The sequence below is a fragment of the Trachinotus anak genome, unplaced genomic scaffold (genome assembly GCF_046630095.1).
Source record: "Trachinotus anak isolate AG129_WGS33_773 ecotype Australia unplaced genomic scaffold, CSIRO_AGI_Tana_v1 ptg000024l, whole genome shotgun sequence".
In the NCBI taxonomy this organism is placed as follows: domain Eukaryota; kingdom Metazoa; phylum Chordata; class Actinopteri; order Carangiformes; family Carangidae; genus Trachinotus; species Trachinotus anak.
This window is the reverse complement of record NW_027273875.1, coordinates 3,056,436-3,074,994: the sequence shown is the minus strand read 5'-3', so window position 1 is coordinate 3,074,994 and position 18,559 is coordinate 3,056,436. Positions and strand designations below refer to the sequence as shown.

The window sequence follows — 18,559 nt, the reverse complement described above, 5'->3', positions numbered from 1 at the left end:
CTTTCTCATTTTTGTGTCCATACTGCTGTGTGGCTGCACTTTCAAATATATCCAAATTACAGAAAAAAAAGCTTGCTGAGGTCCAGCAGCCTGGAGTTGTAGGGCTTTCTCCTGAATTATGCTATTTGTTTTTCTCATTCCAAAAGGCCTGGTGGGCCTGCTTTCAACATTTTCACACATGTCCTGCAAAGGGAAGAGGAGAGGCAGAAAAAAGGAGGAGCTGGTGATGGTGTGAGGGGAAGAGTGTGCAATGTGTGTGTGTTTGTGTGTCATTGTGTGTCTATACTCACCAGGACCAAATGGGCTCATAAGATGGGAACAGGAAGCTAAATCCTTCAAAGATTAAGATATTTTTGGCCAGTTCTCACTTCTACAAAGGACTAGGCTAGGATTAGAAATTAGGGTAAGATTACAAGAAGGAAATAATCCTCCTGCATTTAGGCGTGTGAGACTGACAGTGGTGCCAGAATGCTACCCGGGTAGCCATCTGCCATGGCTCAGCACTTAAACACAATCCTAATTTTCCACTATGATATTATAGGTTTTGATACTGAGCTCAGAATACATTTTCCCACAGAACAAAGACTGCGGATTTTGGCCCAGATTCCCTCCAGACAGTTGTTTGTGGCTATGAACACAGCAACCACTAATGCTTTCATCAAATAGCCTATATCGCCTTTGAGTATTTTTATTTTTTTTGTTTATTTCTACAAAATTTGGAGTTTTACTTTGAGTAATAAAAAGAAAACCTTTCTTTAAAATGAGGGGACAGACAGAGGAGGAATGACATGGAGCAAATGATATGGCAAATGACATATACACCCATGTGGTAGGCACCATAACAATTCGGCTATCAGATCGCCCAGAAAGTTTGTTTTAATTTAACAAAAGCCAAAGCTCTCAAGTGTTAAATGTTGTGTAGGCAGCTGTAACTTTGCCTTAACATAACAGTCTAAAAATAGTTAAAGTCTGATTTAACTCATAACTGTCTCATCAAAGAATAAATAAATAAGAGCCTGAATCTGACAAATGTCCATTGTTTTCCAAAATAACTAGTAAGGTTTGATAACCAACCATTTGCACCGTTTTTTTTTTTGTGTATGTATTTTCGTGTGTCTTCTGTTCGTGTATCTGGCTCCATGTGTAGATACATTTATCTTTTGCTGTGCTTTGATGCATATATGTGTTTGTAACAGGCAGACTGACCATCTGGAGAACGAGGTGTTTCTCTGGTTGACTGACCTGTGGCCTGGCAGTGAGCCAGGAAAAGGTATGAAAAGTAATTAAAAAAAAATACAAATACATAACTTAACATTAATGATGTATTTAGTACATCATTTATAACATCAGCAAACTAACTGGCTCCAACTGGCATCTCACCTCTTTATTAGTTCATGACTGTTACTCTGCCATTGTTTGTGTGGTACAGTGTTCTATGTCACTATTTAACCTCAAGTTGACCTTGATTGAATAAATATGTTTGTTGGTAAATTTAAAGCTGAATCTACCTAAAATGTAAAACGGGAAATTCTAATTAAAAGAAACTGTTGTTACAAATATGGCAGCTGTGTGTTTAGTCCACAACAACATTTAATGGATAAATAGACTTAGAAAAGTGTATATTTTATCTGAGTTGGTCTTCCTGAATCAGTTACCTAAGTTGGTAATTGCTCATATTTAATTGCTTATACAGTATTTTTTTTTCCGTTTTTAGGAACCAGTTGCTTACATGAGGCCGGTGCTGATGGGAATGTAATTAGTTTTGCAGGCCATAAGCCTTGGTATTGGAGAAATTCAAATTCTGCCCTACATGAATGAACATGAATGTCTCTTGCAAATTTCATGCCAGTCCATCCAAAGGCACTCCACATATCTCACTTAATCTCATAGTGGAACTAGAGGAAAAGTCAGGAGATCACCAAAGTCATTCGGATTCATCATCTGGGCACAATGAATATCTGTAACAAACTATGTGGCCACCCATCCAATAGTTGTTGAGATATTTTAGTCAAAAAGAAAAATGTCGGGGCGGCCCAATGGCGGAGTGGTTAGGGCGCGTACCACATGAATGGATGCTCTGAGCAGGTGAGTGCTGGTTCAACTCCCAACTGGCCCGACTCTTATCTGCGTGTCATTCCCCCTCTCTCTGCCAATTTCCAGTCACTCTCTACTGTCCTGTCAATGAAGGCAAAACATGCCCCAAAAAAATCTTTAAAAAGAAAAATGTCAACCCATGATGGAACTACTGTAGACTGTATATAAAATATTGTACATAAAAATGGACATAGACTCTGAGTCTGAAAAGTGAAGCTAATGCAGAAGTGCCTTACACCTGCATTCTATGTAATGACCATCAGGGGGCGACTCCACATGGTTGCAAAAAGAAGCCCAGTTGTATTGAAGTCTATGTGAAAATAGCCCTACTTCTCACTTGATTCAGTTAAGTTTTTCTAATGGGTTTATGGTCTCAATCTCTATTTTCAAATCTTCTTCAAAATAACATGATGTTCATTTTTAAATTATGGTCCCATTTAGAGGACAATAGATGATAAAGCAGGATATGCATTAGGGCAGGGCTACCGTGTGATTGACAGACTGTAACATACATGACAACCTGCCTGACAACCAGGATAGAGTACAGAGCACATCAGATCCACCCCTCACTCCTCCTCAGCTCCACCTTCTCATCCAAGTATGTTATCTCTGGTTTTAAAAACCAAGATGGCAACAGCCAAGTTACAAACTCAAGGCTTCAAAACAGCAGTTCACAAAACAGTAGGTGACGTCATGGTTAGTTGCCACTTGGAAACTACAGGAAAAGTCAAGGGATCACTAAATTCAGCGGGCTTTATCCTCTGGAGGCCAAGAATGTCTGCACAAAATCTTTCAATCTGTGTTGTCGATGTTGACATATTTCACTCAGTGGTGGACCCGCTGACAGCATTGACCGTATCTTGTACCAGTCTTTTTTCTCTGAGTTATTTGACATACACAAATAATTTTGACTATTGGACCAAAGCGAGCTATGCCACTAGAATGGCTAATAACAACTGGTCTCTGGTTGTACGAGAAATGTGCCTTTGTGTATCCATGTCCATAATAGAGGGTATGATAAGTAGTGTCCTTTTACACTGTTCAGAGTGTATGTAAATATGTGTGTGTGTGTGTGTATATATATATATATATATATATATATATATATATATATATATATATATATATACACATACACACACACACACACACACAGTATATATATATATATATATGTACTGTGTGTGTGTGTGTGTGTGTGTGCAAATACTTGTGCTTTGTTGTTGGTGTGTGTGTGCACTAGTCCCCACTCTTCATGCAGCGCTGCCACCCTGACTCACAGCCAGACACATATTTCATGGCTTGATGGTTTCTCTGTGTGATGCCAGGGCCTGATAGCTTATCTGTGGAATCCTCCTCACTTGCTTGGAGTTAAGTTCAATAAAATGCGGGGAAGAACAGCCATTGACAAAGAAACCCCAGAGAGGGGGTAAGATCAGATACAGGAGCCTGATACACCACTCAGGTTGGGAGGCTTGGGTCAAAGCAGGACAGGAAAGAGGCAAGTGAGAAATAACCAAAGTAGCCACAATCTGGTAGTGAGTACAGAAAGCATATGTCTGCTATGTATGTCTTTTTCCTGTTGAAGTTTCTTTTTTGAATCTTAACAGCAGCAGCAACCAAAAAGTAGAGAATGAGGGTGTAACATTTTCCAAATCCCACTCCTCCATTGCTCGCCATTGTTCATATACTACAACTTCTGACCAAGAAACCACCCAGTAGTGAGATTCTGCAGCTGAACACCAGCAACATGACGTGCAGTGTGAAAAAGCAAACAGCAGAGCAGACGGAAAGTAAACATTTGAGTTAACTTGTCCACAGTGTGTGTGTGTGTGTGTGTGTGTGTGTGTGTACAGTTAGTCAAGTTGATGAGCTTACACCAAGCAGACATCACTGTTTGACAGGTGGACACTAGCGATCAGGTGAAACTTGGATGTGTAATTCCTGCACTTTTTGATGTTTCAGACAACTGAATGATAGTCTTTTTTTCATCAGAAAGTCTTGAAAGTAGATTATGTTTGCTTTTATACACTAATCAGGGTTGGAGTGGAGGCTAAATGCACATAAAAAAGGCTCTCTCTCGGTTATCAACTATCAACTCAAATAGCAACTACCAACCCATCCAGTTGTGCTATACAACAAACACACCATTTTTGCTGAAGTGGAAAAGATACACAACATCTTAACTGAAAACAGTAACCTGTCAAAGTAAGCAGTTACATCTTTTAAATTATTATGTTATTTTTATATAAAGCTCTTTCAACTGTTATTAATCAGTTGTGTTGCTGCTTGTACACCAATCAGCCACAACATTTAAACCAGAAAATTGTTTTAATGTTGTGGCTGATCAGTGTACAAGCAGCATGGCTATTTTTAAATGCTGAGGAAGTCTAAATTGATAAACATAACTTGCAGATGAACAACTCCAAAAGCAGAGCCATCAATGATTCGTCCAATAGTTAGAGCATCACTTTTGAAGCTGATAAACCCTGGACTTTTTGTTCTACCAAGGGATAACTAAAAGGAAGAGTAAGAGAGAAGACAAAGGCAAAGACAAAGACACAGGAAGGAAAAGCAGGGTAGTGAAAACTAATGTCTCGATTTTGGACTTAATGTCTGCAGATGAGGGGTGGGTGGGGTTAAAGAGTGCTGAAGCAGTTCTTTCTTCAATGGAAGAAACAACCTTGTTTTCAGTGGAAAACAAGGTGGAAAATTTGTTGTAATGTACCGTTGATTTTCCCAGTGGGTTCCACTTGTTAGGGTCCTTAGGTTAACCTTATCTGTAAGCATGTGCTTACACACACACACGCACACAAGCGCGCACGCACGTGCACACACATGCGGCTGAATTCAATATCACCGTTTTAGCCACTGCTAGTTGCTTTCCCCACTGATACACACACACGCGCACACACGCACACACACGCACACACACACACACACACACACACACTTAAAACTCCAGCCAACTTCTCAGTGTGGCATTGTTCAAATACACAGCTGCCCCAGCTCTGATTAATTCATTACAGGGCCCAGGCACAGTATAGTGTGTGTGTGTGTGTGTGTGTGTGTGTGTGTGTGTGTGTGTGTGTGTGTGTGTGTGTGTGTGTGTGTGTGTGTGTGTGTGTGTGTGTGTGTGTGTGTGTAGAGCTGGGGGGGGGGGTAGGGAAGGAAAGGGAAAGATGGCAACAGAGAAGGGAGAAAGAGAGAGAGCATGCAGAGATTAAAAAGAAGAGCGAGGGGGCACAAAAAAACAGAGAGAGAGAGCGAGAGAGAGGGAGGGAGGGCTTGTTCGGTTCGGATTATTAGTGCTCCCTAGTGGTCAGCTGGCGGATTTATTCACATGATTTATTACATTGTTCCTGCTCTGGGATTTTGTGTTTGCTCCCATTCAAGTTCCTCTCATATTGTATTTATCATGTGTGTGACTTTGAAATTGTCGCTGCCATTGACTTTGAGCCTTTTAAGTAGGCTTGACATATACCCCACACCCCCATCAGCCCCATCACAACAACACTCCTCCATACATCCTCTCACGCCCACCAACTGCCCTCAAGCCGACCAACACATACAAACGACCCAACAATGAATTCGAAGAGGCAGACTAATAAAGGCAATTGTGTTGATGTATGTAGCTTTTAGGTGGGGTTACTGTGTGCCAGTGGACAATATCGTGCCGACTTCTCTCCCCATTGTTCCATTTGAGACAGAGTTAGGAAAATACCCCATTTATCGTACCTCAAACATCAGGCTCATGTTTCTATATAAATGTTAATGCTCTCTCCCCGAGCTAACAGTTTAGTCCAGAGAGGAGGGAGGGGGGTCTTTGAATACAAGGAAGAAAGAACTGTGGCCAGTGGAAGAAAAACTACAAGGCAGCTGAAGAATAAGAAAGTAATCCAGCTTTCCACTAAAACCCTGTTTTTCAAAATGTCACATCGGATTAATGAAGGCATAACATGGTCAATGTGGAATTTCATTTTGTCCAGTCTTGGAAACAAGGGGCAAACTACAAGATTGTACAGGCTATGCACACTCTCTCAAATAAGAAGTTTTTATCCAAATAAATAAAAATAGTGTATTAATAAGCAATATGCAGAATTAATATAGATTTTTGGTGCTTTTAATAAATTGGACAAAAATTCAGAGGACAGCATTCGATGGCATCATCTTGGGCTCGAGGAAAGTGTAATCTGTGTTTTCACAGTTTTCCGATTCATTTACAGAGCCAAGGATTAAGAAAATAGTATGCAGATAAATCAATTATCTATAACACTACCATCACACACCATCCGTGTCACTGAGGGTTGACATGCATTAACACATCAGGATAACACCCCCCCACACACCTTTCAGACATCAGATTAGGGGTGGCGGGTCGTCCACAATCATTTCTGTTACTTTCTGCAACGAACAATCTGACATTCACACCCACCTCTTGTCATGATTGGTCAGCTCTGAGGAGGCGAGAAGGAAGGCAGGATATGTGGTATATGGATTGTGTTCCAATAAGTGTGTTTTTTCAAATTTGTTTGAACTTGATTGAAACAGTGACAGCCCTATTCCTGATCAGTTATTTAGTATTTGTTGCAGATATTAAAGTATGCAGACCAGCAATTTCCTGTTTCCAAATAAATACCTACTCTATACATGCATTTTATTATTCAGTATCAACATTACATCCTAAGAACAAAATCTACAGTATTTACTGTTAGTACCGATTTAAAAATGTGAACTACTCTTAACTATTCAATACATATATTTATATTTTACTATATTTTTTCTTTATTGTAAATATTTCATTTTATTTTGTCAGATTTTCTAATATTTAAGTTATGTGTCCAGCAGTACTTGTTTGTTTTATCTATCTTTGTTTATATTTTTTTCCTTCGTACTATGTTTACTGTTTTGCACCGAAACACTAAAACAAATTCCTCTCATGTTTGAAACCTACACGGCAATAAACCAAATTCTGATTAAAAAGTTGCAAACAAAATTGACAGTGAGAACACAGCCAGCGAATGTTTCTGCCCCTTCCAAGTACATCCAAGATCAAGACGAACGTGAAAACAAGCAGCCAGTCCACAGGGAGACTTCTCTATCCGTTTTCCTTTCTCTCTCCTCTATTCCATCACCCCTCCACTCATCTTATGATGTATTCCCTTCATCTCTCCGTCCAACCCTCTGTCAATCCTTTTTCCCTCTTTGCCTCTTAAAGGCGTACAGACAAAACTTTTCTCCTCAGCACCTTGAAGACGGTCAGGCATGCTAGAATAAACATTTCATAATGGAAATATTGATTTGCTGTGGGTATTTTTTTAATAATTGCAGACAGAAGTATTCTCAAGGTGATGGAGATGATTATATGAAGGTTTTATTTATTTCATTATTTATCTTATTCGATCAATGAAAGCTGGGATAGAGGTGAGAAAAATACAGCTGAGATGTATAAAGATGAACAAAAACATCAACAAGAAACTAATTTTAAGAGTGCACTTTATACAAAAAAGGATAGGTATTATTATAAAAACCACATGCAGGATATTTCATTTTTGGCATTTAGTTGTAGGACAACTTACAGTACAGCGAGTGATATTCAGTTTGACATCATGTGCTCTGCTTCTCTAAAACCTATTTTGTCATCCCAAAATCTGCTGCAAAATGAGAAATAGTTCAGAAAGCAAAAGCACTCCAAAGAGTCTCTAACCACAGAGGAATTATCTTTGTGTTACGTCTGTGGTATTAGTTTGTGTCTGCATTTTAATTCAGAGCCTGCATCTTCACTCTCTTTCTTTTTCGAAGCCAGAGATTTCCAAACTTAAGGAAACTGATTTCATAAATTTACTGAACTTAGGCTAAGTGCTTATTTCAAGATTTCTAAACCTTAGCGTGGAGAGAGGGAGTTGACTAGGCTCCGCAAAGTAATGGCAGAGAAAGAATGTCATACTTCTCTACCTTAAATGTGCTATATTAAAACATTATTAACAGGAAACTATCAACAGAATGTGAAGAATTAACAGTTTTGTCAAAAACATCTATGTATTGTGTTGCAGAGGTTGGCTATCTACTGAAGTTAGCATCGACATTGCTTTCCACTGCTGGAGACAGCTCTTTGCAAGTAAAGGAGTGGAGAAGTTTGATGCTGACCTTGCAACATTTCTTCTAGACTGGTAAGTAAACAGCTGTTATGTACTGTAACAATAGCAAAAACATTCATAAAACACATTTAAAAAGTGAAAAAACAACCAAAATAAAAACAAAATCTCAATATGAGACACAGGATGGGCTGCTAACACTGACACGTGACAAATCAACATAACTTCTTACTTATCAGTCTTACATGCAATTTAAGATCATCGGTGTCATTAGATTTCTTCTCAACACCTGGGCTTATTCAATATCCTTGATCATCAGGGTTTAATGTTTTAATTTTGTGTTATTAACATTTGTAAATTTGTTCGTGTGCACTGTGCATGCATGTGCTAGGCAACCTTCCTCCACTGAAGATACCTTCCTGCACACATGTATATAAAGATGCCTCTGCACCATTAATGCCTGCTTTAAAATAAAAAGAATTGTATGATGTAAAAGATAGAAATTGTTGTCCATATGGTCTAAATGTCTAACTATTACTGTGACATTGATCTTCAAACGCTGACGCGTTATTCTATCCCTAGCATCTGCAACACGATAGTGTATACTACATTTTCAGTGGCATGTGCTGGCTATATTACTTTGCGGCTGTCTACATGTCAGGCTGAATGTACATGTCAGTGGCATGTTTAAGTTGTCATCAGTTTATGTTGTCCTTCAACAGCTTTATTCTATGGTGACAACTACTGCCAGTCAGACACACAACAAGAAATCCAGGGATCTCAAGAGGCTCGAGAGGCTACTTTAAAGCCTGGAATGGAAGATGAAAAATGAGGAGGGAGGTCTGAATTCCTTTCATCTTTTTCTCACTCTCACACACCGAGTCCTCAAATTTTCTCCCACTGAACCACCCCATCTCTTTCAGTGTTCCCCACCAAGACACTCTCTCTGTTTTTTCTTTTTTTGTCTGTAAGACTCTCACTCATTCTCTTTCTTACTTTTCTCCGTTCTCTTTATCTTTCTCCAGCTTTGTACTTTGATTTTTCTCTCTGCCCCACGTCCCTTTCTCTATTACTGTGTGTAGTTTCACAGGCTCTCAGGGTGCTTTGTATCCCCTAGACACAATGCCATCCATTCATATTACATCAAGAGACACTGACACCAATTATATGGAGGGTACATGAGGCTGCACAACCCCATGATCCAAAGGATGAAGGGAGAATTGAGACAGATGGACAGAGAGTTGGGAGAAAGATGGAGAGAGAGAGACAGATGAGGGACATTTGAGTTTAGGGTGAAAATATATGTAAAGGGTCTGGTGAAGTTTGAGGGACTTAGAAACTTCACTGGACTGGGACCAGAAGTTGAGAATGGCAGCACAGATCAAGTGTGGTAAGCTTAATTTGTGGCTTTCTGTTGTTATGTTGCAGGCAAAACACTTTAACTCATCCCTTTAAAACCCAACTTAATCCCATCACTGCTAGCAGTTTGAAAACAGTTTGTTCCCTTAAAAAATTAACTCTTGTCATGATTATTCTGCCCCCAGCAGTTACTTTCAGTTGTACATGCTGTTGCTATAGAAACCTCTACTGGCACATGTATATAGCAGTTGCTGCTTCACATCCTGTCTTTTATCATGATCTGTGACCAAACAAATATTGACAAGTGTTTTTTAATCTACTCCTCAAAAGCCCATCTATTTTTTCATGTGTATTTTTCTCAAAAGCCCATCGTACCTGAAATATTCCTGAAATGGATAAAATAAAAAACTAGCAGTCATACAAGGTCTTTCTTAGGGGGATTCAAGATTCCTTTTGTTTGCAACCATACTTTGTGACAAACAGTGCAGGCATCATATTAACTGATTTTTATCATTGGACAATAATGGTAATGGCGATGGATAAGTGCTTTGTGATTGGGATGACAACATAATTTAAAGCAGATTAAAACAGATTACCGTATTTTCCGGACTATAAAGCGCACTTAAAAGCCTTAAATTTTCTCAAAAAAACGACAGTGCGCCTTATAATCCGGAGCGCCTTATATATGGATTAATTCTGGTTGTGCTTACTGACCTCGAAGCGATTTTGTGTGGTACATGGCGCTCACGGCGCTCTGTCAAAATGTTTTAGAACGACTTTGGTAAACTACAAAGCCGCACCGCTTGCAGCATTATGGCTATTGTAGTCAGGAGCGTCGCGGAGTAATACATACTGTGCTTCACCATAATATTACAGTGTGTGTATAAGGACCTATAAGGAGTTATTGTGAATACGCTAACGTTTGATTTAGCGGTATCAAACTGTGTTTTTTTTATGTGTTACAACTGAACAATGTTGAGAGTTATTGTGAACGCGTTTAATAAAGTTTGACTTATCTGACTGTCTTGTTTCGCTTAATGCGCCTTATAGTCCGGGGCGCCTTATATATGAAAAAAGTTCGAAAATAGACCATTCATTGACAGTGCGCCTTATAATCCAGTGCGCCCTATAGTGCGGAAAATACGGTACACAAATGGTGTTTCTGCAATAGGTTTCTTTAACTTTGACAGCTTCGGACATCAGAAACTACTGACAAATTAAGAAAAATAGTCACTCCTCTCACATCGCATCATCTTGAACTCCCTCCATTCCCCTCTCCATTCATGACACATTCATCTCTCAAAATTTGTTCTCCCTCTCTTGACTTGCTGCTCCATTTCTCCCGTTTTGTGTGGGCACTAACTTCTCGACTGTCATTGTTTTCAATTTGCAACAACTCAAGGCTCTTCAGGCATCTCCTGGCAACACAGAGGGAGATGGGAAAACAGGGAGGGGGACAGAGAACCAGGGCCAAGGCCGGTAACCAAGGATCTGTAGCCAATCGACCATGATGCTTCGCTCTGCAGTTCTGGGAGTGAAGTCAATCTCCCGCTTCATAATTTCGTTACACACATTCAAGCTCAGATGTGCAGGGACACAGCAGCAAGCCAGCAACTGCAGCAGTCTTACTCTTTATCAAGTGTGCATCCTCCGATATGATCCATGGGAGCATCAATAATATGCACAGTTAATCTTATGGAACCGTTATGGTTTGGTTAGGTTTAGGCACAAAAACTACTTGGTTAGGTTTAGGAAAAGATCATAATTTGGGTTAAAATGTAGTACTTCCTCAAAGTAAGATGACCTTCATTGTCATGGTTACAATATCAAACATGCAGTTGAGGTTGTTTAGAGGTCTTGGTTAAAAAAGTCAGCAACAACTATTGGTTTCAAACGGAAAAGAACAGCGGTCTCCCGTGTCACAGTGCTATCGCTTTCTATACTACATCACCTGATTTCCTCCTTTGCTCCTGTCATAATTACTATGGCCATTAGATGTCACAATAAAGTGGAACTATGTGTTGTAATAAGCTGCTGGCACAGATGACCTTTGGGCTTTTTTTTATTTTGTATTTTTTATTTTTTTATTTTTTACCGGAAAACAGTCTAGTATGTGCACACCCTCAACCCCAACGTTTCAGGAAATACTCTGTTCTGCTCTCTTTTCTGATTTAGAGGTTGAAAATGTTGTCCATGAATAAATTGGTTGACAGATTTAAGAGTTTTGCCATTGTCAGAGACGCAGGTTGTCATTGTCCTGTTGGTTGGTTGAAAAGGATCAAGAAGGCAAGTCTTAACTAATAGCACCCCCACAGAGACAGATGGCTGAAGTTCACTTGAACGCATTCTCTCAGGCACTTTGTATATGTTGTGGTAATCAATTTGTTTAATTTCCCCAGTACTTCCTGTGCCTTGATACCACAAGAAATTGGGCCAACAGTTTCAACAGTGTGCTACATTAAAATATGACAACAAAACAACTCCATTGTTTAACCATTTCTTTTTTATACTCAATAAGAACAATTAAAAAAAATAATAATTAGGTGCATAATCATGAACATGTTTGTGTTTTCACTCTATTACCTTGGTTACTACAAAGCTATTTATTATACCATTTATAAAATCCTCAAAAATAGCAAGAAATGTCTATCAATGTTTTCCTTCTCTTATTTAAGAAGCCACATTTAGCATGTTTTGCATAATGAATTATTTGATTATTAAAAATATTCCTGTGATTCATCCTGTAAGTGCAGTTTAGTCATTCAACACAAAAATATGTTGTGCATATACAAACACCTTTGCATATGCAGTCACACATGAAAGACCCAGTGCTAGTGCACATATACACATACACACAATGATAGGCTGCAAAAGCACCTTTAGCTGCAACTGTTACTACCGTAGGTGACAGGTATGCTGCCAGTTGTGTCATATGACAGATACACGCAAGTGACAATGTGTGACTGCATCTTGGTGCTGCAGCTTACAGCACTGCCACATCGCATAATTATAGAGCAGACTGAGAGCTTTTTCATCTAGTCTCCTTTACATCCAGGAAAAGTCCACAGGCTGCAATAAACAGACCCCTGACAGATTTTAGTGTTTTCTTTTACAAGCTGATCATTTTCACTTGCTACAAGTTCTGATATCCCCAAAAAAGAACAATATGAGGCATTCTGATGCAGCTTCTCCCACTGTTTTGGGTCAAGTTTGATTTAACCCGGCTAAAACATTCTCCCACTGAGCAGATGCAATAGATAAAAATAATAGATCAAATAGAGATGGTATGCCCCCTGCAAACTCACAACCTCAAAAACCTAATAACAGGCTATTTAATGGGTCAACTGTATGGTGGGTTTTATGATATACTGGGCAATCTTCTGCTCACACCCCACAGCATTCCTACTCTTTTTCATGCCTCCACAACATACATACAGGCCAACTCAGGCTGAGATACAGCGGTATGAATGGAGTGCAGGCAAAGATGGAGGCAGAGATCGAGAAAGATGGGAGGGAAGGATAGAAAAAGGGAATTGAAGAGAAGAGGAAAAATCTTAAACTAGAGCATCTAGGGTAAAAGAAAATCCATATTAGACTTGTACTGGCATGTGTTGTCCCTTCTTATTCACTCTCTCAGTAATGACTTCCTGAATGACTAAAACATCAATTCTTAGAAGCCACCAATTTTGACTCCAACTGTTTTCTGTAAGAATAAAAGGAGCATCACATAATATATGTCACGAACTGGCCTCGATTGTCCATCGAAAAGTGGTTGGAGTCGGAGAAAAGTGTGGTACAGACCTCCAGCTTTTCAATCCTTGTGTTTGCTCAGTGATTGGTATTGAAGAAAAACAGTATCAACCCCCTGCAAGGTTTGACTCAGCCAGATAGTAATTTTGTGCCATGAGAAAGCAAAAATCTTTATTTCTTCTCCCTTTAAGTGAAACTGAAAATCCATCTTTCTCCTCATCCTCACAAAGTCTGCTAAGGGCTAAATTCTGGTGTTTACCTGGGATGCACAAATCTTTTTCTCACTCAATACCAATTTTGATACCCAGGCTCTGAGTATCTGAGAATACAAGGAAACAGACTTTTACCACATTTTAAATATCTAAAACCCTTCCTGAACGAATACAAATGAATTTAAATGTAACAAATAACTTCATTAGGTTTAATGACATTGTTTATGAGATTGTGTCACTATATTTTCTAATACATGTACTGTAACACACACAGTTTAGTGTATAGTGCTTTGTTTTTACAAACTAACAAAGTCAAGACAAAAAAACTGGACAAAATATACTTAAAAAAAAAAAAAAAAGTACATTTTTTGTAATGTTGGCAAAAGGTTCTATCAACATGGTCAGTTTCACACTAAAATTAATACATTTATTGTGAATGATATGCAGTAACTGACAGGTAACAGCAGCAGAATAAATGTAAAAAGTGGCTAATCACAGCAAATGAACAGAGAGGTACAGAAATCGTTAAAACCTTCATGTCTGGCCAAAACCTGATTCTGCTTAAAAAGGCCAGTATCGGGGCTGATACCTCATCCAACAGTTACAGATCTTTGCTAGTGAATCCCTGCTATTTCAACTGGGTTGCAGATGGAAAATAAATAACTGGAAGCTGGATGTGGTTCAATATGTGTCCTTAGATGTTGAAAAGTAAAATATAAATATTGACAGTAAAAAATATTAAACTGAACACTGAAAATAAAGAGCTGGAGCAAAAAACGAACTAAAATGCCTGTCCTGACTTGGCACTAGTTTGGCGCATATAACGCTGACCAAACTACTCAAATTTAAATTTCGTTGGTCAGTTCAATAGGGAGTACAGGGTGTTTGCACACTCTAACAAACCCCATGCAGAAGTCACACATGCACCCTGCAGCAGTTTCAGCACATTGCCTCATGGTCCCTTTGGAGTTCCTCATGTTTAAAACACACAATCTCCATCCTAAAGTAAATCAGTTATTGATCATTAATTCAAACCCCGAGAAGAATTTTTAAACAGCACTGAATTTTCAACATTACTGTGTTGCGCAGCTCAACTTTACCCCTTCTGCACTTTTTCACTTTATCAAACTTTCACATGGACGCGTCTCAGAAAGTCTCACTGAAGATGATGCAAGGACAGTAAAGTTAAGATCCTCTTTCTCTTTCAGGTACGTCTTTCTCTCTGCTTACAGAAAATAGCTTACGCTGTCAACATGTAATTGAGCCCTTGCTCATGACCTCAAGCCCAGTATTTCAAGACCAAAACTTTATGGGGGCGCCTCAGTGGCTCACCTGGTAGCGCGTGTACCATTAAGGCTAGTCCTAACCGCAATGGGGCCTCGGGTTGGATTTGAACACGAGGCCCTTTGCAGCATGTCATCCCCTCTCTCCCCCTAACTTTCCTGTCACTCTCTCACTGTGCTATCTAATATAGGCATTAAAAAGCCCCAAAAATAACTTAAAATAAAAGAAAAAGACCAAAACTTTATCAGAACAATAAATTGCTATTTTATGGCTCTTTTAAAGTTTACAACTAGTTAAGTATTATTTCAACATATGAAATGCTATTTTCTTGTTATTGTACCTTAAATTATCCCAAGATAATTTAAATTATCCCAAGATAATTTAATGGTTGATTATGTATGCTGAGGCTGCTTAGTCTATTCAAGTGCTCTTATTTCATCATGGAGCCACAATGACTATAATCCAACTGGTCAGAGGACTAAGATGATAAAGACTGGGTCTAATTGTTGGTGTGCATTCACCAAGAGACTGCTGGTTGGCTAAAGTGTCACTGAGGACAAATCCATGGGGCTTCCTTGCACCGCAACACACACAGATAGCTGCACAAGCTGCCATCTAGAAAACACAGCCAACCACAATAAGAACGCTAAAACACTGGCAGCTATTAATATTATTAATAAAGAACAATCCAAGCAGCTGCTAAACAAATTAAAACTGACTCACCAGTTTGCCTCTTTGCCTCCCTAACACGACCCATGTGTCTTCACACCTGTCAGTGTGCGAGCGTTGGGGCTTGGGGGCAGTAGACATAAAGGCCTAAATAGACAGAGGACAATATGAATGAACAAAATTTTAAAACAGTAATCAACAAAATAACACAATACAACTCAGCAGCTCCATAGCTTACAGCCTCCAAAATCAGCACACAGTTGAAACAGTTTCAACAAAAACTGGACAAAATTGGAGGAGGATTTAGTACTGCATTCATTTTAGCTAGGTGTACCTAATAAACTGTCAACTGAGTGTAAAGCACACATACACACAATTACAGATATACATTTTTCTGCTCACACTAGAATGCTGTGTTTCCTGCTCAGCATTCACTTTACAGCTACCTCACAGATATCTACCTCTCACTCCAGCACACACAAACACACCTTCCTGTCTGTGCTTACTCAGATACTGGCCATTCAGTGATATATATATATGGGAGGTCAGTGGACTAAACATTTTCTCTCTGTGGGCTGCAGGGGTCTGCTTGGTCAGCACACAACTGCTCACTCTTATCAACAGATAGGGAATACCAGCAGCACTGCCTCAGTTAAAAAGTGTAATGAGTGTGTGTATATACAGTGTGTATTTTTGTGTGTTTTTGTGTGCCTCTTCCTCCAGGACATACAGAAAGTTAGGCTACTGGAGTGTGTGTGGGCTGGTGTGTGTATCAGAGGATTATACGGAAAGAATTTCTCCTGCCAGTCTGCAGCTTGTTTTGTTACACGGTAAAAACATCCCATAAAAACATTTTGACAATGAAGAGGAACTGACAAGGGATTAAGGTTAATTTTAACATTTTTCTGCTAACGTTATCAAAAGGCATCCATGTCAGATACCATCTGGATTAACTCTAAACCTCTTTGAAAGCTTTGTGATAAGACAAATCGCATTTTAAAGCAAGCCCTAAGGATGGTTAAGGATATGGACATGCCGTCTCCTCATCCATCTTTTTCATGTCACATGTTCAATTTTTTCTTCACTTGTATTAACAATATCTTCAAAGTATTGTGTAAGGCCAGAACAAGTGAACATAATTTCAATTAAAACACCATGTAATGGCTGGAAAATTAATAATTAACAATTCTCCATTCTGCTCTGCAACTTGAATACATATGTATTTAAAATGGGCTATTATTAAGTCTCTCTTATTCATATGTTACGAGTCTTCTCGTTTTTTGGGGGGTTTTTTTGTTTTTTTTATTCACTGCATGAATTGACACCACTTATCTACCCTATCTCCTCAGGACCTCACCTCCAAAGTTTTGGTCTTCTAAATTCCACATTTCCTGTCAAAATTCACATCATTTTTTATTTCACTCATTAACAGGACTAAAGTGCCCATTGTCATTTTTAAATCCCATTGTAAGTTTTCAAAAATGTTTTCCAACAACATCTTTACGATGCTTATTCTAACTCTTACATACCATTTGAATGTTAACTAGTTTTAGATAATATTTTTAAACTCTTAGTAAAGAACTTTGGTCAACAAATGTTTTTCAATGTGCTCTATAAATAAACTTTAATTGAGTTCACTATATTGTCAAGTTAGATTAAATGGATGAAGCTGGTATTATTTTTCTTACTGTCAACAAATTTCACAATGTGTTAGTCCCTCATCAGTCTGCCTGCACTTAACCCCAAGTCCAACAGTTGGTGCATCTTTAAACAAGAATCACAACTACAGTAGTAGAGTATATAGGACTAGAAGTGGAGGGAATGATGCATCTGTCATAGCTGAGCTATGAGACGAATCACTTCACTGTCAGTCATATCCCTATGGAGAAAGGCTTTGTCAGATTAACTTTTCAGCAGCGGAGACATATAAATATGTAAAGGTCCAGATGTGACATTGTCAAAGAACAACAAAAAAAGGATTTGAAGATTTGTATCACATGTGTGGGTGGTGTACTCTGCAACTTTGTTCTGCCTATTAGCTCTGCCCTTCTGTATGCCCGTTTCCTAAACCACAGAACATTTCTCTGTCCTCCCACTTGAAGCTGCTATTTCCTGTATTGAAACTTTCATTCACTTGAGAGAAAATGTGAACATTTCATCCTTTTGTGGTACACCTCCATTAAGTTTACGGCTGTGTGAGCAATTACTGCCATGTGGTTTCACTGTGATTAGATAGCCTGGTCTGTCTCATGAAACAATAAGTATATCTTAAGATGCAAATATTATGCAGAAACTGTGGGAGAAAAATCATTCTCTGCACAAAAACAAGTTTCTTGAGGAGACACCTAGAAAAAAAAGGGTGTAGGTTGATAAAGTTTCCAATAACACAGTGGAAAGTGATAGCGTAGAGAAGTGGATGGCAGACAAATTCATTTAGGATCAATAATGAGTTCTCTATTTCTCTAGAACAAGAAAAAACCCTAACCTGAAAGCTCCATTAACCAATATTTTTTTATACTAACAACTATCAAATGTGTGTCACCTGTAGCAATAGAGAAATACTGCCATAGAGAAGTATCGCCCCACTATACAATTCAACTGAACTTTTAAGCCCAGTTTAACTTATTGTTGTGGTTTTAGGGCACTTTACCGCTCTCGCTATGCACCACTCTCATTAAGCAAGAAACCCTTCACTGTACACCACGTGCCTACCTGCAATCGGCAGACAAAGTGGCTACTAGCTTGTGAAAAAACTCAAAAATCTAAAAGCTAAAGAGCCACGTTCTGTCTAACACTGATGCAGTTGTTTTGTACACACAGGCACAGAATATAATTTCTATGCAGTATGTCACTTAGGTGACTCCAGAAACTGTCAGCATGTGAAACATTTCTGTACTCACTTGAGAATTCAAGCTCAGCAAATCAATACACTGATCAATTATTAAGTACTAATTGAACTCTGAAGAAGTCACTTTATTTGCTTGCTACAAAACTTCTAGGATGACATCCCTTCTATAGATCCTGTGGCAATGATATGATTATAACACCTGATGTAGATCAATAAACTTAACAGGTCACTGAGTGTGACCCTTAAGG

At 38.8% G+C, this 18,559-nt stretch overlaps 1 long non-coding RNA gene across 3 annotated transcripts in view; it reads right to left on the bottom strand.

The window, feature by feature from the left end:
• Nucleotides 1-18,559, bottom strand: part of LOC139607453 (uncharacterized) — a 121,413-nt gene that overhangs the window by 55,907 nt on the left and 46,947 nt on the right. For 2 of the 3 annotated variants that reach the window (XR_011684860.1, XR_011684861.1), the window contains exon 2: nucleotides 15,518-15,610. The exons of the other annotated variant lie outside the window; for it this stretch is intronic. This is a non-coding gene — a long non-coding RNA (uncharacterized lncRNA). The remainder of the gene's footprint in view (nucleotides 1-15,517; nucleotides 15,611-18,559) is intronic. 3 annotated transcript variants of the gene reach the window in all.